We start from the raw sequence: 25,571 nt of genomic DNA on the forward strand, positions 1-25,571 counted from the left end.
AAACCTTTTTTTGGACAATCTTGCTTGCTGATCCATGGTGTGCTGGCGAAGATGTACTACCCTTTGGTCTCCTTCTGCTAATTTCGTGTTAGTAGAAGTTTGGTGAGCGTTGATTTGCGCTTTTCATTTCATGCTTTTCAGTTCGTCAACCTAGATGATTTTTGGAATTATCTCTGGATGACGGACCCCTGCTTTCACCAACTCTTGGTATTGGTGACCCCCTATATTAAGAAGCAGGACACATGCATGAGGCTTTTATTTTATTTTTTGGTTGAATAATAATGATTTGATTTGGTATATTTTCTATATTTTTGGATGCATAGAATGCACTTTTTGGTTAAGTTCTATTGGCAGATAGCATGTCTAATTTTATTGGTTTTCTTTTTTTAATGCACAATAAAAAAAATTGTGGAGAATAATACTTGGCTATGTGTTTTACTTCAAATGACAGTTTGGGAGTAGGCAGTTACATTTAAAAAATACAATGTAAAATTGACAAGGGACACCAACATAGTTGTATCTTTGATCTTAAAAACTAGGAGATAATGGTGTTGTGGTAACTTGCCCAAACAAAAAAAAAAGCATAATAATATTATTCTTGATATCACTAGAAAATAAAAGCCTTTTAAAATACGTTTGCAATAACTCCATCAGTATCACCAGCAAAGCAGCTTCATTATTATCCCATTAAAAAAAAGAGAATTGTGCGCTGCATTTCGAGATTTCATAATTTGCCACGTCACAAATGTTAATTCTCCATTACAGACGCTAGTTTACAAGACCGATCACTTCTGGCTCGTCCTTGCTTCCGAGCATGCGTGTTTGTACATTGGATTTTTGTCTGATGGACTTGTGTACACACGCTCGGAAAATCTGACAACACACATTTGTCCACGGAAAATTTTAAAGCCTGCCATCCAACATTTGTCTGGTGGAGCGTACAAACGGTCAGATTTTCTGACAACAGCCTGTCATCGCATATTTCCCGTCGGAAAATCCGATCGCGTGTACGAGGCGTTAGTGCGTAGAGTTCAATATTGAGTTGGCCCACCCTTTGCAGCTATAACAGCTTCAACTCTTCTGGGAAGACTGTCCACAAGGTTTAGGAGTGTGTCTATGGGAATGTTTGACCATTCTTCCAGAAGTGCTTTTATGAGGTCAGGCACTGATTTTGGACGAGAAGGCCTGGCTCGCAGTCTCCACTCTAATTCATCCCAAAGGTGTTCTATCGGGTTGAGGTCAGGACTCTGTGCAGGCCAGTCAAGTTCCTCCACCCAAACTCGCTTATCCACGAATGCACTTCTGGAAGAATGAGTAAACATTAGAGGTCGACCGATATGGGTTTTTCTCTGGCCGATGCCGATATTTAGAAATCGCGGTGGCCGATGGCCGATATAAGATGCCGATTTTTTTGGGCCAATATATTAGGCCGATTTTTTTTTTCTTTTTTTTTTTCCCTTCATCTCATAAAATCTAACAGTTAGACCCCTTTCACACTGGGGCGTTTTTCAGGCGCTTTTGAGTAAAAAATAGCGCCTGTAAAGTGCCTGTAAAACGGCTCCCCTGCAGTCTCAGTGTGAAAGCTCGAGTGCTTTCACACTGAGGCGATGTGCTGGCAGGATGTTTAAAAAAAGTCCTGCAAGCGGCATCTTTGGACCATTGAAATGAATGCGCACCGCTGCGAAGCGCCTGCAAAGCGTTTCGGCAGCAGCGCTTCAGGGGCGCATTTAACCCCTTCCTCAGCCGCTAGCTGGGTTATAAGCGCCCCGCTAGCAGCCGAATAGCGCCGCTAAAATGACGGTAAAGCGCCACTAAAACTAACAGCGCTTTACCGTCAACGCATGCCCGCTCCAGTGTGATAGCAGCCTTAAGTAATACAGAAAATTTTTTACATTTAAACATTTACTAAACAAAACAAACCTCCAATCAGTTCACTTGTATGTATAATTTAGATTAAAAAAAAAAACGATATCTTAAATATTAACCACTTGACCACTGGGCACTTAAACCCCCTTAATAACCAGACCAATTTTCAGCTTTTGGTGCTCTCACATTTTGAATGACAATTACTCAGTCATGCAACACTGTATCTATATGAATTTTTTGTCCTTTTTTTCACACAAATAGAGCTTTCTTTTGGTGGTATTTAATCACCGCTGGGTTCTTTATTTTTTGCGCTATAAAAGAAAAAAGACCGAAAAATCTGTAAAAAAATAAATTTTTCTTCGTTTCTGTTATAAAATTTTGAAAATTAGTAATTTTTCTTCATATATTTTGGCCAAAATTTATACCGCTACATATCTTTGGTAAAAATAACCCAAATTAGTGTATATTATTTGGTCTTTGTGAAAGTTATAGCGTCCACAAGCTATGGTACCAATATCTGAAAATTGATCACACCTGAATTACTGACGGCCTATCTCATTTCTTGAGACCCTAACATGCCAGAAAAGTACAAATACCCCCAAATGACCCCTTTTTGGAAAGAAGACATTCCAAGGTATTTAGAAAGATGCATGATGAGTTTTTTGAAGTTGTCATTTTTTCCCCACAATTCTTTGCAAAATCAAAGAATTTTTTTTCACAAAATTGTCATATTAGCAGGTTATTTCTCACACACAGCATATGCATACCACAAATTACACCCCAAAACACATTCTGCTATTACTCCCGAGTATGGCGATACCACATGTGTGAGACTTTTACACAGCGTGGCCACATACAGAGGCCCAACATGCAGGGAGCACCTCCAGGCGTTCTGGAGCACCCAGGCCAATTCTGACATTTCTCTCCTAAATGTAAAAATCATCATTTATTTGCTAGAAAATTACATAGAACCCCAAAACATTATATATGTTTTTTTAGCAAAGACCCTAGAGAATACAATAGCGGTCATTGCAACTTTTTATCTCGCACGATATTTGCGCAGCAATTTTTGGAACGCGTTTTTTTTGGAAAAAAAACTGTTTTTTGCTTTAAAAAAAAAACAAAACAGTAAGGTTAGCCCAATGTTTTTGCATAATATGAAAGATGAAGTTACGCCGAGTTAATAGATACCTAACATGTCACCTTTCAAAATTGCACACGCTTGTGGAATGGCGCCAAACTTCACCACTTAAAAATCCCCATAGGCGACGCTTTAAATTTTTTTACTGGTTACAAATTTTGAGTTACAGAGGAGGTCTAGGGCCAAAATTATTGCTCTCGCTCTACCGATCGCAGCGATACCTCACATGTGTGGTTTGAACACCGTTTTCATATGTGGGCGGGACTTACGTATGCGTTCGCTTCTGCATGCGAGCACACGGACAGGGGCGCTTTAAAAAATTTTAATTTTTTTTATTGTTCATTTTACTTTATTTATTTTAGTTTGACACTTTTTTCCAAAAAAAAAAATTTTTTGATCACTTTTATTCCTATTACAAGGAATGTAAACATCCCTTGTAATAGGAATATGGCATGACAGGTCCTCTTTACAGTGAAATATGGGGTCAATAAGACCCCACATCTCACCTCTAGGCTGTTCCTGAAATAAAAAAAAAAAAAAAAAGATCCTGGCTTCGATCATAGCGGTGAGTCGGTAGAAGCACCGGAGGGCGGCGGGAGGGGGGGCGTCCCCTCTCGCCTCCCGTAAGAACGATCAAGCAGTGTAACAGCCGCTACGATCATTCTTATGGTGTAGGGAATCGCCGGCTGAAAAAGATGATATCTGAATGATGCCTGTAGCTGCACCCATCATTCAGATATCCCCGCACAAAGTCAAGGACGTCGTATGACGGAAGGCGGGAAGTGGTTAAAACGCTTTTTTTTTTTTTAACACAAAGTTGTCCATTTATACAATATTTCTAACACATAGCATGTATATACCAAAAATGACACCCCAAAATAGATTCTCCTACTATTCCTGAGTACGGCGATACTACATGTGTGAGACTTCCACAGCCTGGCCACATACAGAGGCTGGGTACGGCTGAGCATGGCTGGGTATTGCAGAGTATCGCCGAGTATGACTGGGTATGGCAGAGTATGGCTGGGTATCACCGAGTATTGCAGAGTATGGCTGGGTATCACCGAGTATTGCAGAGTATGGCTGGGTATCACCGAGTATTGCAGAGTATGGCTGGGTATCACCGAGTATTGCAGAGTATGGCTGGGTATCACCGAGTATTGCAGAGTATGGCTGGGTATTGCAGAGTATGGCTGGGTATGGCAGAGTATGGCTGGGTATGGCAGAGTATGGCTGGGTATGGCAGAGTATTGCGGGTTATGGCAGAGTATTGCAGATTTTTGTGGGGTATTGCAGAGCATGGCTGAGTATTGCAGAGTATGGCTGGGTATCACTGAGTATTGCAGAGTATGGCTGGGTATTGCGGGATATTTCAGGGTATGGCAGAGTATTGCGGGGTATTGCAGGGTATGGCAGAGTATTGCGGGGTATTGCAGGGTATGGCAGAGTATTGCGGGGTATTGGCAGAGTATTGCGGGGTATGGCAGAGTATTGCGGGGTATGGCAGAGTATTGCGGGGTATGGCAGAGTATTGCGGGGTATGGCAGAGTATTGCGGGGTATTTCAGGGTATTGCAGGGTATGGCAGAGTATTTCGGGGTATTGCAGGGTATGGCAGAGTATTTCGGGGTATTGCAGGGTATGGCAGAGTATTGTGGGGTATTCCAGGGTATGGCAGAGTATTGTGGGGTATTCCAGGGTATGGCAGAGTATTGCGGGGTATGGCAGAGTATTGCGGGATATTCCAGGGTATGGCAGAGTATTTTGGGGTATTGCAGGGTATGGCAGAGTATTGCGAGGTATGGCAGAGTATTGCGGGGTATGGCAGAGTATTGCGGGGTATTGCAGAGTATTGCGGGGTATGGCAGAGTATTGCAGAGGGAATTGCAGAGTATTGCACAGCATTGCAGGGCATGCAGAGTAGTAGGGATGGCTGAGCATGGATGGATGGATAGTTGGATGTCTCTGTGCAGCGCTGTGGGCACTACAGATGCAGCCCACAACGCTGCAGCCATCCATCCATCCGCCTCTTCGGTCACTGTGTACCGATCGGTACACAGGAGGGGAGGAGAGGGGGAGGAGAGGAACCGGCGTCATCAGATGACGCCGGTTTGTTTACATGTGATCGCTCCGTCATTTGACGGAGCGATCACATGGTAAACGGCCGCGATCAGCGGCCATTTACCGGGATCTGTGATGCGCCGGGTCCTGTGGACCCGGCGATCACGGATGCTCTCGAGTGCGCGCCCTAGGGGGCGCGCGAGAGCAGAATTCTGGGAGGACGTCCCTGGACGTCCTCCCAGAGTTAAACAACCGCCCTGTAGCCGTCATTTGGCTATGGGCCGGTTGTTAAGTGGTTAAATACACAAAAACAGGTAATCAAAACTTTTGGACGAAAAAAAATGGGCTAACTTTACTGCTTATTTTTTTTTTTATTTCATTAGTGTATTTAAAAAAAAAAAAAATTGGGTTTGAAAGACCGCTGCGCAAATACCGTGTGACATAAAATATTGCAACAACCGCTATTTTATTCCCTAGGGTCTCTGCTAAAAAAAAATATATATATAATGTTTGGGGGTTCTAAGTGATTTTCTAGCAGAAAATACATGATTTTTACTTGTAAGCTACAAATGTCAGAAAAGGTTTAGGCCTCTTTCACACGGATGATCCGTATGTCCGTTTTTCATCCATCCGTTTTCGGATGAAAAACGGACATACAGTCATCCCTATGGAGCGTCGGATGTCAGCGGTGACATGTCCGCTGACATCCGACCCCGCTCCGATCCGAAAAGTGTAACGGAGGAAAAACCTACTTTTCCCTCCGTTTTCGGATCGGATCGGATGACGACGGACACTACGGACCGTCATCATCCGATCCCCCCATAGGGGAGAGCGGCGCTCTGACAGGTCCGTCGCTGCACAGCGTGCAGCGATGCACCTGTCATCTTCCTGCTCAGCGGGGATCGGCGGAGCGATCCCCGCTGAGCCAGCGTGTGTTCACGGGGCGGATCATGACTGATCTGCCCCGTGTGAAAGAGGCCTTAGTCTTTAAATGTTTAAACTGAGAGCTTCTACACACAGAGTTCAGCTCATTGATAAAAGAACCTGAAAAGATACAATGTATCTTCTTATCAGACTTGGCAGGCTGCCCAGAGGAGGGGATTAGGCAACTTGCATTGACTTCTATTACAGAAGTCATTTGCAAGTCCTACTGAAGTTATAATCGGCTTTTTTTATCAGCACAATCCACCGATTAAAGTGGGGTTCCACCCAAAAAACAAAAATACCTGTAAAAATTCTAAAAAAACAAAAAACAAAAAAACATTTGGATATTTTTTTTTTTTTCACTTACCTCTAAATGCCTGTTGCTAGGTGGTCCCTCGTAGTCTGCCTGTTCCTTTGCCTGGGCTGGTGACATCACTTCCCCCCAGGCACAGGAAGGGCTCCGCTCTGCTCCCTCCCTCCTGTCAATCATCTGGGACCCAATACAGGTCCCAGGTGATTGAGCGGCCAATCAAATCGCGCGGCGCCACTCGCGCATGCGCAGTGGGTGCCAGGCTGTGAAGCCACAGCCCGGCGCTCACAGTTGAAATGCCGGCGCCGACGAGCGGAGGGGGGGTACGAGGGGGGCTTCAATCCCCCGCATCGCTGGACCCAGGGACAGGTAAGTGTCCAATTAAAAGTCAGCAGCTGCAGTATTTGTAGCTGCTGACTTTTAATTTTTTTTTTTTTTGACGGCCCCCCTGGATGGAACTCCTCTTTAAGTAAAAAAAGCCAAATATCGTCCGATATATCGGTCGACCTCTAGTAAACATTCCCATAGACACACTCCTAAACCTTGTGGACAGCCTTCCCAGAAGAGTTGAAGCTGTTATAGCTGTAAAGGGTGGGCCAACTCAATATTGAACTCTATGCACTAAGGCTGGCCATACATTATATAATTTTCTTGTATAATTTTCCTTTAGATTTACCAAAACCATATAATATGAGGTCAAACCTAAACACTTTCAATTTGCATGCAATCAGGAAAGCCCTTGTACTACATAGTTGAAGGTAAATCTAAAGAAAATTGAATAAGAAAATTGTATAATGTACCGTATGGCCAGCCTAAGACTGAGATGCCATTAAAGTTCATGTAAGGGCAGGCGTCCCAATACGTTTGACAATATAGTGTATGAAAAAGACCAAATCTTTTGAAAAATAAAGTGTTTTTCTTCGTTTGTTATAAAACTTTGCAAACAAATATTTTTTCTCCTTCACTGATGAGGAGCTACTGTTAGGCAGCACTGATGACCAGTGCCTTGATTCTGTGTAAATGTCCCCTACCACGCTTGCCAGTTAGTGGCTCTCCTCTCCTGACAGGGCATGAGGAAAGGAATGCTGATAACCAGCAAGTTTGTTTACATGTCATCAACTGTGATTGGACACAGCTGATCACATGGTAAAGGGCCACTGTGATTGGCCCTTTACTGCACTCACAGGAGCACTCCAGATGCCGCAGAGGGCATGGTTCTAGGAGGAAGTCCATGGACGCCCTCCCAAAACTATACAGCCGCACTGTAGCCGTCTTTCAACTATTGAGTGGTAATGAGATGGTTAATGAAGGTTATGAAAACCAGGTATCCTATAAATTCACGCCCTCTGCACAAGAAATACCTCCACCGCGCCAGTAGCTCCCTGATTATCCTCAAAAGTAACTACATAAATGTGTACATACACTTGTGAGAATAATTTAAAAATTATTATTTCACAACACCAGTGACAGTGATTCAATAATAAGTAAATGGTGAAAAAAAGTTATTGAGCGGCCCCCCTAAAATACACAATATAATACAATAAAATATTTAATCCTAAATATCAGTTACAAACCAAAAAATGGTAAACCGACACAGAGGTTAAATGGAAGGCGCTTTTTTTAAAAAATGTATACCTTACGGTGTACACAAAATAGTGACAATCTCTTAATTATTAGCAGATTACCTAAGTGACAATATATAAATATATCAGTGCTTGAATTTGTGCAATAGTGGTGATAACCTCTATTCCTAAATATAACGTGAACATAAAAATAAATAAACATTAATAATTGCTAATAAAGTGATAAATGCGACAGCAATTAATAAGAACACATGCAAGTGTTTCAATTCGTGCTGTAGATGTAACATATAAAACTCCTGTAGACCAAAGCAATATCCAAACAGGTTGCAAGTGACAAAAATGGTGACGATAAGAGTGAAGATCAAATGTTCCACACAAATGATTCCTAGGTGATTAAATGTCACACGCTGAATGACTCCGTGCTTCTTTCACCACACCGCCGTGCTAGTGAAACACACTCTCCAGACATGCACTCACCGAAAAAACATGCCAGCACTCTCATGCACGGCAAAACACGCTCTCTTTACCACACTCCTGGGTAAATGGTGTATACGAGGTTCAATGATGGTATTCAATGGGTCCACATAAAAGAAAGTAAATGCTCCAATAGTGTAATTCAGCAACAACAACTTTATTAACAATCACTGCAATCCTCACACATGGCACTCACATTAGTGTAATAAAAAACGGGCATAAAACGTGTAGTAAACAGCAAGCCTCAACTTGTGGATAAAACAATAACTAATGGTCACGGCGGACCCGAGGTGTGCAGCTGCTGGGTATAATCTCACCCCTCCCTCGGGAAACCTCCGTCCTTCAGAGCACTCGTATTCCTCTCCTCCTGTATGGCTATCAGCGTGTACGTCACAGATCACAGCCACGCCCCAACATGTTTCGTCATGGATCGACTTCTTCATGGGATTGGCTCAATCCCAGCTGCACACCTCGGGTCCGCCGTGACCATTGGTTATTGTTTTATCCACAAGTTGAGGCTTGCTGTTTACTACACGTTTTATGCCCGTTTTTTATTACACTAATGTGAGTGCGATGTGTGAGGATTGCAGTGATTTTTAATAAAGTTGTTGTTGCTGAATTACACCATTGGAGCATTTACTTTCTTTTATGTGGACCCATTGAATACCATCATTGAACCTCGTATACACCATTTACCCTGGAGTGTGGTAAAGAGAGCGTGTTTTGCCGTGCATGAGCGTGCTGGCATGTTTTTTCGGTGAGTGCATGTCTGGAGAGTGTGTTTCACTAGCACGGCGGTGTGGTGAAAGAAGCACGGAGTCATTCAGCGTGTGACATTTAATCACCTAGGAATCATTTGTGTGGAACATTTGATCTTCACTCTTATCGTCACCATTTTTGTCACTTGCAACCTGTTTGGATATTGCTTTGGTCTACAGGAGTTTTATATGTTACATCTACAGCACGAATTGAAACACTTGCATGTGTTCTTATTAATTGCTGTCGCATTTATCACTTTATTAGCAATTATTAATGTTTATTTATTTTTATGTTCACGTTATATTTAGGAATAGAGGTTATCACCACTATTGCACAAATTCAAGCACTGATATATTTATATATTGTCACTTAGGTAATCTGCTAATAATTAAGAGATTGTCACTATTTTGTGTACACCGTAAGGTATACATTTTTTTAAAAAAGCGCCTTCCATTTAACCTCTGTGTCGGTTTACCATTTTTTGGTTTGTAACTGATATTTAGGATTAAATATTTTATTGGGTTAATGAAGGTTGCAGATTTAAAATGATTGTCAAAATTTCTAAAATGACATTAGCATGTTAAAGTAATGTATATCTAAAGCTAAAATTGTCCTTTTAAATAGAGCACTGATGGGTAAAAACTGCTGTCAGTTTTTGTTGTTTTTTTTTTGGATAGGTTTTCCATCACTACCTGTCCAGGAGATACAATGGGAAGTGAGAGGATCTCTTTCCAATTTGAGGGAAATCTATTTGTTGTCATTGGAACAAATGGCCCCTATTGGAAGATTTTCCTTCTATTCCTCTTTGGGTGACAACTCTATAGACAGTAAAAAAAAAAAACCCTTACCCCTCTATCCGAATCTAAAAAAAAAGTGTTTTGCCTTCAGTTATCTTTTCCAGCTCCCATAAGGCAGTGATTGGGTTTACATCAATTTTAAAGGGTAAGTTCACCTTTTCAGAAAAAATGAAGAGGTGAAAAGACCCTCCGCTGGTCCCAGCTGCACTTACCTCCATGTGTGATTAGTGGGCCAGAGATTTGAAATTCCCATTCTTCTTCCCTTTCTTTCTATACGGCTTCTGGGACGTAGCTGAGAATAGAGGGAATGTGATCACTTATTCAAAGGGGAAAAAATGTATTTATAATGTTTTTTTTATATCTATACACAAATGTTTTGCCTTTCGTTTCTATTTTAAGCTTAATGGGTTGTTTTACAAGGTGAAGGTTTACATATACTTTAAAAGTGGTCAGTTGCCAGCACTGACCAATCAGAATCACTCTGATCCATCCCAGAAGCCCTACAAGAGGAAGGGGAAGTAGAGCAGGAATTTCAATTTCCTGAACTGCTACACTGGTCTGGGTGGGCAATGACAGCTCATCACCCACAAAGGACCGGGGACCGGGGGATGGGTTGGAAGAGTGTAGGTTGTAAGTTTACCTTTACATTTTTTTCCAAAAAGGTGAGCATAAAATTCTCCACTTCTATCAGTGCCTGGTTAACCACTTACCATCCGGGCCACTTCTGACACTTTACTCCTACATGTAAAAATCTACTTTTTTTTGCTAGAAAACTACTTAGAACTACTTTTTTTTTTTTTTAGCAGAGACCCTATAGATAAAAATGGTGAGTGTTGCAATTTTTGTCACACGCTATTTGATTTGCACAGCGGTTTTTCAAACGCAATTTTTTTGAAAAAAAAAGACACTTTCATGAATTAAAAAAAAAAAAACACTAAAATTAGCCCCTTTTTTTGTATTATGTGAAAGATGATGTTACGCTGAGTAAATAGATACATATCACGCTTTAAAACTGCATCTGCCCGTGCAATGGTGGCAAACTACGGCGCCAAAAATTCTTCATCGGCGATGCTTTAAATGCCTTTACAGGTTACCAGTTTAGAGTTGCATAGGGGGTCTGGTGCTGGAATTATTGCTCTCGCTTTGATGTTCGCGACAATACCTCACGTGTGGTTCGATCGCCTTTTACATATACGCGCGGGAGTAACGTATGCGTTCGCATTTGCGCGTAAGCATGGTGGGATGAGGGCGCGTTAAAACATTTTTTATTATTATTTATTTATTTTATACAAAATGTTTTTTTTTTATACTTTTTTTTGTACTAACTTTATTGCTATCACAAGGGATGAACAACATCCCTTGTGTTAGCATGGGCCGTGACAGGTTTTCTTTATGGAGAGAGTTGGGGTCTATAAGACCCCAAATCTCTCCTCTGGCCTCCCACACAGCCGATCAGACCCAGATCGGTCTGATCAGCTGCTTATCTGACCGCTGGTGGCCAGATAAACAAAGAGGTGGAACTGGAAGTGACAAACTACCGTTCCTCCCGGTTCCCAGGGTTACTGAGAGAGGGGAAGGACGTCAGTTCCTCTCTCTCTGTACAGGGCAGCCATCGGCTCCCGGCCTCATCGCTCCCAGCAATGGGAAAGGAAAGCCCAGGAGAGGAAGCAGCGTGAGGGGTGTGGAACCCCCTTCCCCCACCCGCAGAAATGATCGAATGGTTAATTATCCACTCAGATCACTTCTGCCTTACTCAGAATCACCGGCTGAATAGAATGATACCGGGGTGATGTCTGTGGGTGCGGGCGTTATCCGGGTATAACCACTGAAACCCAAGGATGTCCATTTATGTACCTCGGGCAACAAGTGGTTAAAGCTTGTAGGAGGAGTTTTCATTCTCCCCTGATTGTCCTATGAGGCTGTCTGGACAGTGCTGATTGGCCCTGTGCTGATCACATGCACCCTCCAAGGAAAAAAAAAAAACGCTCTAGCAATACACACCAAACTGAGCATGTGCAGAGTGCCCCCAATGCTCTGTTCTATCAGGGCATGGATTGGGGACTGTGGAAGAAGGGGAGGATCAGAGAAGACAGGATTACACAGGCTTTTTTAAACAATGCAGGGAGTTAACCCCTTAGGCTCCACAGTGAGTATAACAAGCATGCTTCACTGCATATGCAGACTGATTTTACTGTTGTGGGTTTAGTAACACTTTAACTGGAGTTCGGCTTCAATATTTGTTAGTCAAGACTAGTAAATCTACTAGTGCATCTAACACTACACTTGTCCAAAGGTGTCTCCATTGCTCCTCCATACATAGAGGAGACACTACAGTACAGGAAGTCTTTTACTGGCTGGATCTCCAGGAGAAAATAAGGGGAAAAAAAGAAAAGAAAACAGGCTTAACCACTTAATGACTGGCTGCCCACAATGTACTGCTGTAGGCAAAGCGATGTACCCGTATGCTGCTGCCTAATTGGTATCGGGCGGCACCCCCTGTGATTGTACACAGCAGGAGCCTTTAAGGAAGTCCCAAACCAAGGATTCACGGCTGGGACCTGCTGATTGGTTGTGTACAATCACAGCCCAGAGCTCTGTGTTGACATTCAGAGGGAACGATCTCTATGTTTCTCATCCCTGCAAAGCAAGGCTGGGAAGCTAAAAGATCTATTAGTAAAAGCAGCACACTTTACACACATTACACATTGTTAGGCACACATTTAACCCCTTGATTGCCTTAGATGTTAACCCCTTCCCAGCCAGTGTCATTAGTCAGTGTATAGTATTATCACTGATCACTGTATTAATGTCACTGGTCATGTCAGTGGTCAGTTAGGCCCCTTTCACACTGAAGCGGTTTGCAGGCGGTATTGCGCTAAAAATACTGCCTGCAAACCGCCCCTAAACAGCCTCCCTCGGGCTTTCACACTGAAGCGGTGCGCTGGCAGGACGGTGAAAAAAGTCCTGCAAACCGCTTCTTTGGAGCGGTGAAGGAGCGGTGTATTCACCGCTCCTACCCATTGAAATCAATGGGACAGCGCGGCTATACCGCGGCAATAGCCGCGCTGTACGAGGGATTTTAACCCTTTTCGGCCGCCAGCGGGGGTTAAAACCGCACCGCTAGTGGCCGAATACAGCTGCAAGAACGACAGTACAGCAGCGCTAAAAATAGCGCTGTTGTACCGCCGACGCCCCCACCGCCCCAGTGTGAAAGGGGCCTTAGTCAGTTCCCCCCCAGTGTCAGTTACTATCAGATTGCCCACCGCCAGTGTTCATTTTGGCAGCAAATTTCGATTCAGTTTTAGTCTTATGCCCTGTACACACGGGCGGACTTTTCAGCAACAAAGGTCTGACAGTCTTCCCGACGGACTTCCGAACGGACTTGCCACAATCACACCAAAGTCCTACGGATTTGTACGTGATGACGTACACCGGACTAAAATAAGGAAGTTGATAGCCGGTAGCCAATAGCTGCCCTAGCGTCGTTTTTCGTCCGTCAGACTAGCATACAGACGAGCGGATTTCTCGATAGGAACTGGGTCCGGCGGAGTTCTGACGTAAAGATTTGAAACATGTTCCAAATCTAAAGTCCGTCAGATTTTCGACAGAAACAGTCCGATGAAGCCCACACACGGTCGGATTGTCCGCTGGACTCGGTCCGTCGGACCAGTCCGGTCGAAAAGTCCGCTCGTATGTACAGGGCATTAGTCTTAGGACTAAAATGGCATTTTAGTCTTCTGTAATTGTTTTAGTTTTAGTCATATTTAGTCGATTAACCCCTTCCCGCCGACCGAACGCATATATGCGTACTCGGCTTTCCGGGGTTATACCGGGATGATGCCCGCAGCTGCAGGCATCATCCCGGTACCGTTGTTTTCAGCGGGCGATCGGCTACCCGAATATAACAACCGATGCGGCTAAAAGCCGCTCGGTTTTTATACCGGAGGAGCGGGAGGGGACATCCCCCCCCTCCCGCCGCTGTTACCGGGCCTCCCGTGCGATCGGGAGGCTCAGTGTCCGTTCCGCTGCCTTCGGCGGCTGGGGGCGGACTGGAACGAAGCTGCGAGTGGCTTCGTTCCAGCCTTCTTGCTGTAAACGCGGAAGCGACGTCATGACGTCACTTCCCGTTTACTCGGCTGCCAATGGCGCCGAATTTAAAAAAGTACACAGTATTCAGAATCGCCGTTTTCGGCGATCTGAATACTTTGAAGTGTAAAGGAGGGATGGGGGGTCTTTTAGACCCCCCATCCCTCCATAAAGAGTACCTGTCACCACATATTACTGTCACAAGGGATGTTTACATTGCTTGTGACAGCAATAAAAGTAAAAAAAAAAAAAAAAAAATTTAAACACAATTTATAAAGTACAAAAATAAATAAATTAAATAAAAAAAAAAAAAAAAAAAAATTTTTAAAGTGCCCCTGTCCCCGCGAGCTCGCGCAGCGAAGAAAACGCATACGGAAGTCACGCCCGCATATGTAAACGGTGTTCAAACCACACGTGAGGTATCGCCGCGATCGTCAGAGCGAGAGCAATAATTCTAGCCCTAGACCTCCTCTGTAGCTCAAACCTGGTAACCGTAAAAAAAATTTTAAATCGTTGCCTATGGAAATTCAAAGGTACCGTAGTTCGTCGCCATTCCACGAGTGCGTGCAATTATAAAGGGTGACATGTTTGGTATCTATTTACTCGGCGTAACATCATCTTTCACATTATACAAAAAAATTGGGGTAACTTTACTGTTTGGATTTTTTAAAATACATGAAACTGTCACTTTTCCAAAAATTTGCGTTTAAAACACCGCTGCACAAATACCGTGTGATAAAAAATATTGCAACAATCGCCATTTTATTCTCTAGATTCTCTGCTAAAAAAATATATATAATGTTTGGGGGTTCTAAGTCATTTTCTAGCAAAAAATACGGATTTTAACTTGTAAACACCAAATTTCAAAAATAGGCTTAGTCATGAAAGGGTTAAATCTCCAGTACATTTTATTCGACTAAAACTCATTTTAGTCGTCTAAAATCGAATGGGTGTAATTAAATTGTAATGTATTAGTTAACATTTCTCTACAATTTCCAAACTTATTATATACTGCTGGAGTGAAAAATCTAATATTATTATTATTATACAGGATTTATATAGCGCCAACAATTTGCGCAGCGCTTTACAACATGAGGGCAGACAGTACAATTACAATACAAATGAATACAGGAGGGATCAGAGGGCATGGCTATTATTTAGGGTATTGCGGTATGAACATGACCAGTCTTCATTTGAAAGTCAAACTTAAATTTAGTTTTAGTCTTAGTTTTTTGACTAAAATGCCATTTTAGTTTTAGGCGTATTTTAGTCATCTCAATTGTTTTAGTTTTAGGCCCCATTCACACCTGAGCGTAGCATTTTCAGGCAGAAAGTCGCACGATTTTTGCTGTGTTTTTACTGTGGTTTGCCGCAGTTTTGACGCATTTTTGTACAGGTCAAAAGGTCACCAATGTAAAATGCAGAAAAACGCCCAAATCTGCCTAAAAACAAAGTTCCAGAACTTGTTTGAGCTTCAGGCGTTTTGGAGCTTCAGGCGTTTTGGAGTGGAGATGTGAACCATCTCCATAGAGAATAATTGATTTTTTTCCCCTCCAGCGTTTTTGTAGCTTCAGGCTTCAAGATACAAAACACTCAGGTGTGAATGGGGCCTTAGTCGTATTTTAGTCGACTAAAATAGTATTGACTTTGTCGACTAAAATGTTTTAGTTGATGAAATTAACACTGCCCACCGCACTATCGCAGTCTGTTATAAGTCGCTGATCGTCGCCATCAGTAGTATAAAAAAAATAAAAATTCTAGTATATATTCTATAGTTTGTAGGCGCTATAACATTCATGGAAACCAATCAATATACAATTGTTGGGATTTTCTTTTACCAAAACTATGTAGCAGAATACATATTGGCCTAAATTGATGAAGAAATTGGATATTTTACATTTTTTATTGGATATTTTATAGCAGAATTTTTTTTTTTTTCATTTTCTGGATTTTTGGTTTATATCGCCAAAAATAAAAAATCCAGAGGTGATCAAATACCACCAATAGAAAGCTCTATTTGTGTGAAAAAATACATAATTTTTTATTTGGGTTCAGCGTTGGATGACCGCGCCATTCTCAGTTAAAGTAATGAAGTGCCGAATAGCAAAAAGTGGCCTGGTCATGGAAGGGGAGCTGAAGTGATTAAAGAAAGAAAAGGAATGGAGCCACCACATCTGAGGACTGACAGGCTGCAATATAATACATGTCTGTTTTATGGGGGTGTAACATCAATTGAGGGGAAATAGAAATAAGACAAAGGAGACGATTTACTAAAACTGGAGAGAGTGTAAAATCTGGTGCTGCTTCAAACTTTTCTTGTTCTATTAAAGCTTTGACAAGAATAAACCTGGAAGCTGATTGGTTTCTATGGGGAGCGGCACCAGATTTCACACTCTCCAGTTTTAGTAAATCAGCCCCAAAATGTCTGGTTGTCACAACAATGTTTTCTCCAGGAAGAGCAAATCAAGGCAACAAATTCCTGCACTGGAATCACAGCAATGAAGAAAAGAGAGGAGCATAGAGGTGTCAGCCGGAGCATTAAACTGACCATACACTATACAATCTGATTGTACAATTTCCCTTAGATTGACCAAAACAATGTAATAGAAGATAAACCTAAACAACCCGTACAGTTTGTATCCAGGAAGACGATGGATTGTACAATCAGATTGATGGTGTATGATCACCATTACAGGACCTTCTCCCAGTACAGGATGGATGCTTCCATTTGTAATCGGAATTTCTAAGAACAAATACCAACAGCTCAGAATAAAACAAATCAACAACTGAATGATAAGAGGGAAATCTAAGATCTCTAATCATCCCATCTACTAAATGGAGCTCTATCAATCCAATGGAAGTAGTGAGAAGTCTGGGAATGATGGGGGGTGATGAGGAGGTGATGATGGTGATGGGGGATGATGATGGGGGTGAGATGGGGGATGATGATGGTGATGGGGGGTGATGATGGTGATGGGGATAATGATGGGTGAGATGGGGGTGATGATGATGATGATGGGTGAGATGGGGGTGATGATGATGATGATGGGTGAGATGGGGGTGATGATGATGATGATGGTGATGGGGGGTGATGATGGTGATGATGATGATGATGATGATGGGGGGTGATGATGATGATGGTGATGGGGATGATGATGGGGGGTGATGATGGTGATGGGGATGATGATGGGTGAGATGGGGGTGATGATGATGATGATGGGGGGTGATGATGGTGATGGGGGGTGATGATGATGATGATGATGATGATGGGGGATGATGATGGTGAACACGGACTGCATGCAGATTGGACGGTTGGAGCCATCACTGGTAACCCCCATCCCCCCTCCCCCCTCCCCCCATGTATATGAATAGAGGGGCTCCCTTCACACACACTGAAGGAGAAGACATAAGAAGACGCACCGTACTGGCCGGCTCCTCGCTCCTCCGTCTCCCGGGAAGGTCAGCGGTCCCGGTGTCGGTAGACTGTCCTCTCCTCCCCCCCGGTAATCCTCTTCTCCATCACTGTCCTCCGCACGGCTCACTGATCACACACACAAGGATGTCGGGGCGGAGCTCACACTACATCGGCCAATTAGAAAGCGAGGAGGACACACAAGAGGACACGCCCTCTAGCTGAGATTGGTTGACGTTTGTGGGAGCCAATGCAAAAAGGAGAGGAACGCCTGTCAGCCAATAGGATGGTACAATGGAAGAGACGTAGAATCAATATTGTGTACGAGGAGGATTAGCGGTTTTAGTCCATTTCTGCTGAGGGAATGATGGAGAGGGAATGATGGGGGTGAATGTTCACATTCCATCATTCACACCTCAACATTCACATCTCATTATTCAAACTTCATCACTCACACCTCATTACTTACTCTGCAAAATTCACACTCTGACATTCACACCCCATCATTTACTTTCCATCATTCACACTTCATCACCCACACCCCATCATTCTCACTTCATTATTCACACTTCATCACCCACACCCCATCATTCACACCCCATCATTCACACCAGGGGCGGATCCAGAGTCTAGTCTCGGGAGGGGCACTGCCAGAAAATACTTTTTTGGGGGTAAATTTATCGGGGAAATGGTTGGTGTTAGCGCTTTAATCATCACGGCGCCATGGTTGTTATGGTGTCAGGATGATTGAAGCGCATTATTACTATAATTACATTGTTATAAAAAATGAAATGGTTCAACTCACCATAATGCAGAATCAGTGGGAGCCCCGAGCGTGTCACTTGCCACTGTCACCTGCCACACATTGCGGATTGTCACTTGCCACGTCGCCTGTCACAAGATGCAGATTGTCATTTGCCACGTCCCATACCACACGTTGCGGATTGTCACTTGCCACGTCACTTGCCATGTCCCATGCCACACGTTGCGGATTGTCACTTGCCACCAGATGCAGATTGTCACTTGCCACGTCACTTGCCACACGTTGCAGAATGTCACTTGCCACGTCCCATGCCACACGTTGCGGATTGTCACTTGCCTGCTATAATTGTCTCTGTCTTGCTGTGTCCCAGTGTCAGGCAGCAGATTACCAGTCAAGCAGCAGAGAGGTGATGTAATCTCGCGGCTGCCTGCACACTGCACAGCGAGAGTGGAACTGCAGGGATGCAGGGCGTGCGCCGGGCGGTGAGAGATGATGTCATCTCTCTGCTCCCCTGCCCGCCGTATCCCTGATTGGCCAGCAGCCCGCTCACAGTCAAACACTGTCACGAGCCGCACAGCTGTTCACCTGTCTGTCGCTGTCTCTCACCAACAGAGCCGCCCGTGCTCTCAGCCGCGGAGCCGTCCGCCGGCTCTCTCACCCGGGCGGTGCCTGCCGGCCCACTCACTCACCCGAATTCTCGGATGGGGCAATTGCCCCGTTGCCCCCCCCCCCCCTGGATCCGCCCCTGCTCCTGCAGCACCGACAAAACCGAATTTAAGTCCCAAGGGCACAGAGGTGATTTAACGGGAGGCAAGAAGTGAATCACTCCCTGAAGAAAAGTCCGGACCAGGGAATGTGAAGCCAAAGGCTTCTGGAAGCACAGTCTGAAACCCGTCCTTTAATTGTTGTCAAGGCTAATCCTTTATCTAAGCATGACTGAAGAAAAGAGAGAATTCTCTCTACCAAATATCTGTGAGGATGCCAACTTCTGGCCTCACACCACGCAATGTAAGCCTTCCAAAACCCTGTGATAAACCTTCCTGATGACTGCCTTCCTGGCATTCACCAATGTAGTTAGCACTGGTCCTGAGACACCATGATTTCCTAGCACCCTGGCTTCAATGGCCACAACGTCAAATTCAGCGAGTGTAAATTCGGGTGGAATGTAAGCCCCTGTGACAGTAGATTGAGCCGGAGTGGAAGCGTCCAAGGCTTGCCTACTGCTAATCTCACTACCTCCGGATACCAAGCCCTCCTGGTCCAGGCCGGAACTACCAGAATGACTGATGTCATCTCTTCTCGGATCCTGCGCAAAAGATGTGGCAAGAGGAATCAGGGGGAATGCATAAATCAAAGAGAACTGAGTCTAGGGAACTACCAGAGAATCTATACTGATCGCAAGTGGATCTCTTGCTCTGGATACAAACTGCTGAATCTTGCAGTTGAACCTGGATGCCAGCAGGTCTACATCTGGTGTACCCCACTGCTGGCAAATCAGCATAAACACCTGTGGGTGCAGAGACCATTCTCCTGGATGTATCTGTTGGCGGCTGAGATAGTCCGCTTTCCATTTCTCTACCCTTGGAATGTGGATGGCAGACAGCACTGGCACATGCCTTTCTGCCCATGATAACACATGACTGACCTCCATGTGGGCCAGACGACTCTTGGTGCCACCTTAAAGGTTGACATAGGCCACAGCCATGGTATTGTAGGTTTGCACCCTTACCGGGTGACCCTCTAACTTTGACATCCAATAATTCAGCATGAGGCATATTGCCCGCAGAGTCCATTTCCCCTGGACTGTGGAACTTTCCATGACTGCGCCCCAGCTGGAAATACTGGCATCTGTGGTCACTACCTTCCACGGTAGTGGAAGAAAAGACCTTCCCTGTACCAGATTCTGTTCTACTAACCACCAGATGAGACTTCCTTGGGCCTTGGGGGTTATGATCATGCAGGAATCCAAAGCCTGCATCTTCCTGCTCCATGCAGACAGAATGTTCTGCTGCAATGCCCTGGAATGGAACTGGGCATACGGAATTGCCTCGAATGAGGAAACCATCCTTCCCAGAAGGCTCATACAGAGTTGGACAGACGGGCGTCTCTTTCGGCTTACCTGCCGAACCTGATCCTTTAGGGCCTCGACCATTCTTGGAGGTAAGAACACTCTTGCCTGGACTGTGTTCATGATAAGGCCTAAGTATTCCAGACTTTGAACCGGTTTTAAGGCCGATTTCTTGGAATTTATGATCCATCTGAGATGTTCCAGGAATTGGACCGTAAAGGTCACATTTCTTATCAAAACCTGCAGTGATTGATCCCTGGGTAGGAGATAGTCTAAGTAGCCTGCAATCAAGATCCCTCGAGATCTTAGAACACCGGGTACGGGTGCCAGAATCTTTGTGAAGACCTGGGGTGCGCTTGCGAGCCCAAAGGGCAGAGCCACAAACTCATGCAAGAACCCCTTGCATGAGGATCCGGCTGCTGCCTGGCCTGAGGACTCAGCCTGCATCCTTGTGGGACACTGAGTACTCCAGCCCCTGCTGACACAGCCAGCGATTCAGAAGGCCAAGAGTTGAATACTCTTGAACCTACCCTCAGAGACATATTTACTGCGGTCACCTCTTGTAAACATGTCCATTACCACCCTTACCTCTGAGATCAAAGGGGTAAAACTAGAGCTGAACCTAGTCAGACAGGACATGCAGAAGCTGCGAGACCACACTGGAGCCCTGGAAGATAGAATGAGCAATGTGGAGGACAAGGTAGTGTCCTTACAGAGAGAGGTTCACCATATGCAAATTTATCATAACAGGCCATGCTGCCCATTTGGAAGGCATGGAGAACAGACGCGATAACGTTTGTGCAGTAGGCATACCGGAGAAGGGGAAAAACCCTGTGGTGTTTATGGAAAATTGGCTCCTTGACACGTTTGGCAAAGAATCCTTCTCCCCCCTGTTTGCTGTAGAGAGGGCTCATAGAGTCCCACCCAGGCCGCCAAAACCTGGTGAACCTCCTAGAATATTCCTCTTCAAAATGCTCAATTTCAAGGATTGAGATACTATACTCTTTCAGGCCAGAACCAAAGGCACCCTTAAGAAAATGGATAATGTGCATATCATTTTATCCTGATTTTTCTGCTGACCTGCAATGCTGGAGGGCCAAGTTTACAGACGTGAAGAAGCGTCTCCGAACATTTGATGTCACCTATTCCATCTTGTATCCTGCCAAGCTACGAGTTGCAGCAAATGGCGAGACACAATTCTTTCATAATCCTGTTAATGCGTTCAACTGGCTGGATCGTATGGAACATACCCTTAAAAGAGCATCTCCATCCATGGCCTGATGGTCATGCTGCTTGTTCGTGATGGGTAAGAGTACCGTAGGAGAAGATTTGGAGTTTGTTAATCTCCCTTCTCCTTTAAATATACCTGCTACATTATTCCAATGACTTAGATTTTCAAGTCCCTTTGAATCAGAACTTGAACTGAGACCCCCCCTTGACTATACTGAGGATACAGGAATTTTTTTTCTAGTTATTCATTACTTTTTTGGCCTCTACTGACCCCTGCTGGTTGCAGGGAGATTGCTTCTGTTTTCTATGTTTGTTCAACTGGAATCAGCTTTTCCTGGGAGAAATTTTCACCCCCTTCATCCAGACTTTGTTTGGAGGATCCTTTTGCTCATAACTTTTATATGGAGATGCGGGAAATACCCTAGTATCTGCCTACATCTGGATGCATACCCACTTTTTATATGCTCTTTTACCCCTATGGCTAATGTATGTACTTTGATATCGTGGAATGTTAGGGGGCTGGGTGGAGTGAAGCTGGTGGCTTTTTTCTCTGCAGCGAAGGCCCACAAACCTGCTGTGGTGTGCCTACAGGAAACGCATTTGCAAGCGAATTCTACATCTACACTTAAACACCGCAGCTACCCGACCCAGTTCCACTCCACTCACACAGCCTACTCCAGGAGGTGTCAGCATACTCTTTTCACATGCAGTCTTTCAGTTATTGCACTCCCTGGTTGATAATCAGGGACGGCACATTTTCTTGTTATACAAGTTGGCAGGAATGGTGTGTATCTTTGCAAATCTATATGTCCCTCCCCCTTCTCTTTTGACAGTCTAAAATGTTTGACACAATTTATAGCTTCATACTCAATATCTCTATATGGGTTTTGGGAGATTTTAATAATGTTATGGACAAGCAAAATAGATTCTCCTACTCCTCCTGAGTACGGCGATATCACATGTGTGAGACTTCCACAGCTTGGCCACATACAGAGGCCGAGTACAGCCGAGTATGACTGGGTATGGCTGCGCATGGCTGGGTATGGCTGGGTATCGCCGAGTATGGCTGGGTATCGCCGAGTATGGCTGGGTATCGCAGAGTATGGCTGGGTATCGCAGAGTATGGCTGGGTATCGCAGAGTATGGCTGGGTATTGCAGGGTATTGCAGAGTATTGCGGGGTATTGCAGAGTATTGCGGGGTATTGCAGGGTATTATAGTATGGAGGGATGGCTGAATGTGACTGTATTTGTCACAGAGCAGCGTTGTGGGCACTACAGATGCAGCCCACAATGCTGCTACCATCCGATCCCTCCCCCGCTTCTCCCCCTCTGTACCGATCGGTTATGACGCCGGTTTGTTTACATGTGATCGCTCCGTCATTCAGAGCGATCACATGGTAAACGGCCGCGATTAGCGGCCGTTCACCGTGATGCGCCGGGTCCGGTCACGGATGTTCTCAGGTGCACGCCCCAGGGGGCGCGCGAGAGCAGGATTCTGGGAGGACGTCCATGGACGCCCTCCCAGGATAAGCCGAACGCGCTGTAGCCATCTTTCGGCTATGGCCCGGTCGGCATATGTTTAATAAATGGTACTTGGCTTTCTACACTATTGGAGTTCTTTTTCTTTTTGATATGGCTCACCCTCGCTGAAGTGTTTGCTGCATGAGTTATCCTGTGACCACTTTTTCCTGTGTGTCCTCTGCTGCCACTGACGAGCTATCCAGGAAGAAGGTCTGAGGGTCATCTGCTATATTCCTGATGGGACATCCGCAGTGATCTACTAAGCCTGTTTTGACCCCCCTTTGAGTAAGGGCGGTCGCAGGCTCTCTGGTAAAGCCTCCATTTTTTTCACCTGGTGATGGGTGGCACTATCAAGTGGAGTATTGATTTTGGATTTTGCACTCTTTTTTGGACATTTCTTTGGACTTTTTCACTTTTATTTGAACATTTTCACTATTTTATAGTTTGGCATTTATGAGCACTTAATTGCATTGATAGCAATATATTGGTGGATCATTATTATTGCTCACATTATTCTATTGGCACATTATCACTTGCATGTATTGTATTAATATCATCTTTGATTGGTATAGTAATTTATTTTGATATATGCCCAGCGCTGCACTGTTCAATATATAAACACTTCGGATACCTGAAGTATTCTCACACTTTTTCCAAGACCTTTACACCTCCAAGGATGAATCCCACAAAGGTGGCGCTGGATCACTTTCTGGATCGGTGCTCCCTTCCATACATTTCCAGGCAGGGTTTTGCTGCACTTAATGGCCCGGTAAAATTAGAAGAACTTTCATTAGCATAGCACAGATGGCCAATAATTAATTGCAGGGAGCTGATGTTTGCCCACTGAAACATAAGATGTATGGGGATGCTCTCTTGCCTGCTCTGTTAAAAACCCTGAATGACGCCCTTCAGGATGGTGGCTTGCCCATATCTATGAACGAGGCTATAATAGTAATCCCTAAAGCAGGAAAAAAGACCCTTTACAACCTGAATCCTATAGGCCCATCTCTTTGCTCAATAAGCATGTTAAATTACTGGCACAGGTGTTGGCCACTAGACTGTCGGGCGTTGTTGCAGATCTGGTGCATTTGGATCAATCTGGCTTCTTCCCCGCCCAATCCACTGCATTAAATATCCATAGGCTCCTCTTAAATATTCAGGTCCCTTTGGATAAGCCGGGCAATTGGGCTATTTTTTTCCCTCGACACTGCCATAGCTTCGAGTGGAATAATCTCGGGATGGTATTTTATCTATATGGCCTGGGCGAGGGATTCATTTCTTGGATACAACTCTTATATACTGCACCTACGGCAAGAATAAGGATTAATGACACCTTGTCAGAATCCTTTCGCGGTACACAACAGGGGTGCCCACTGTCGCCCCTGTTTGCCCTTGCATTGGAACCCCTGTCATCTATGGTACGGGCCTCCCCAAATATTGTGGGCTTTCTAAGGGGACAGAGGGAAGATAAAATCTCACTGTATGCAGACGACACTCTGTTGTATCTGGGGGATATTGAGGACTCTCTGAAAGCAGTGATGCAGCCAATTGATCAGTTTGGGCAACTATCAGGCTTTCCCATAAATTGGCACAAATCAGTTCTTCTCCCTCTAGATCCTCTGCTGGCATCTTTGCCGGAGAGTGTATCCCAGATACAGGTAGTCACTTCATTCAGGTACCTGGGTATAGTGGTAATTGGAGACCCGTGGGAGTACATATCTCTAAATCTAAAACCGATACTTCAAAAATTGAAACAAACACGCCAGCTGGTGTAAACTACCGCTGACAGTACCCGGATGTGTAAATCTCATTATGATCTGGGCCCCGCAATTGTTGTATATTTTACATAATGCCCCAGTATGGATACCGAATTACTGGTTCCAGCGTATAGATTTGCAGTTCAGGGCTCTTGTATGGAGGGGAGGGGGGGGGTCTCGCATTAAACTTGCCACTCTGCAGTTTCCTAAGGATCAGGGCAGCAAGGCTGTCCCACATTCACGTACTATTTTGCAGCCCAATTACAATTTGCAGGCTGGGATCTGAATACAACTGCAGAATCTTCCAGGGGTCTACTAAATCAGTCCCAACACAAATTACACAGCCTTATCCCATATGGTTTACCTGGAGTCCCATCTCAGTGTCCCACAGTTCAGCTGCTGATGAAGATCTGGAAAGGTGTCAAGCATAGATTGGGATTGACTGGGTATCTACGTCAGACACCTATTTGGCATAACTGCTTTTACAAAGATTTGGCTAAGGTTGACAAACATCCAGAGTGGGAGAGGGTGTAGATCAAATAGATCAAGTGTTAAATAATTCTGTCTTGAAACCATATGACCAGCTAATACGGGAGTTTGAGGTTGAAAGGCCATCACTATATACAACTACATTATGCTATGAGGTGCCAGAGCAAACATTGTTTTGATCATCTGATCATCTCTCGAATTTACACACATCTCTTATCTCATATACTAGCCTCTGATCTTTTACCCTGGCGGGAGGTATGGGAGGGAGATGTCGGCCTCATTGATGGAGAACAGTGGGATCAGACTCTTGAAGTGGGACCCCTGGTGTCG

The 25,571-nt window shown here is 44.4% G+C and overlaps 1 protein-coding gene across 6 annotated transcripts in view; it reads right to left on the reverse strand.

Annotated features, from left to right (window-relative positions):
• The window catches only part of LOC141127179 (cyclin-dependent kinase 8-like), a 314,815-nt gene that overhangs the window by 186,437 nt on the left and 102,807 nt on the right, over positions 1-25,571 (reverse strand). For 3 of the 6 annotated variants that reach the window (XM_073613408.1, XM_073613410.1, XM_073613404.1), the window contains exon 1: positions 17,421-17,600. The exons of 1 other annotated variant lie outside the window; for it this stretch is intronic. The gene's annotated coding sequence lies outside the window, so the exon portion shown is untranslated. Of the gene's footprint in view, positions 1-10,126; positions 10,207-17,420; positions 17,601-25,571 lie in introns of those variants that run through there. 2 more of the 6 variants (XM_073613409.1, XM_073613405.1) reach the window with 1 other exon arrangement.

This window comes from Aquarana catesbeiana, linkage group LG02, assembly GCF_042186555.1.
Source record: "Aquarana catesbeiana isolate 2022-GZ linkage group LG02, ASM4218655v1, whole genome shotgun sequence".
Taxonomy (NCBI): domain Eukaryota; kingdom Metazoa; phylum Chordata; class Amphibia; order Anura; family Ranidae; genus Aquarana; species Aquarana catesbeiana.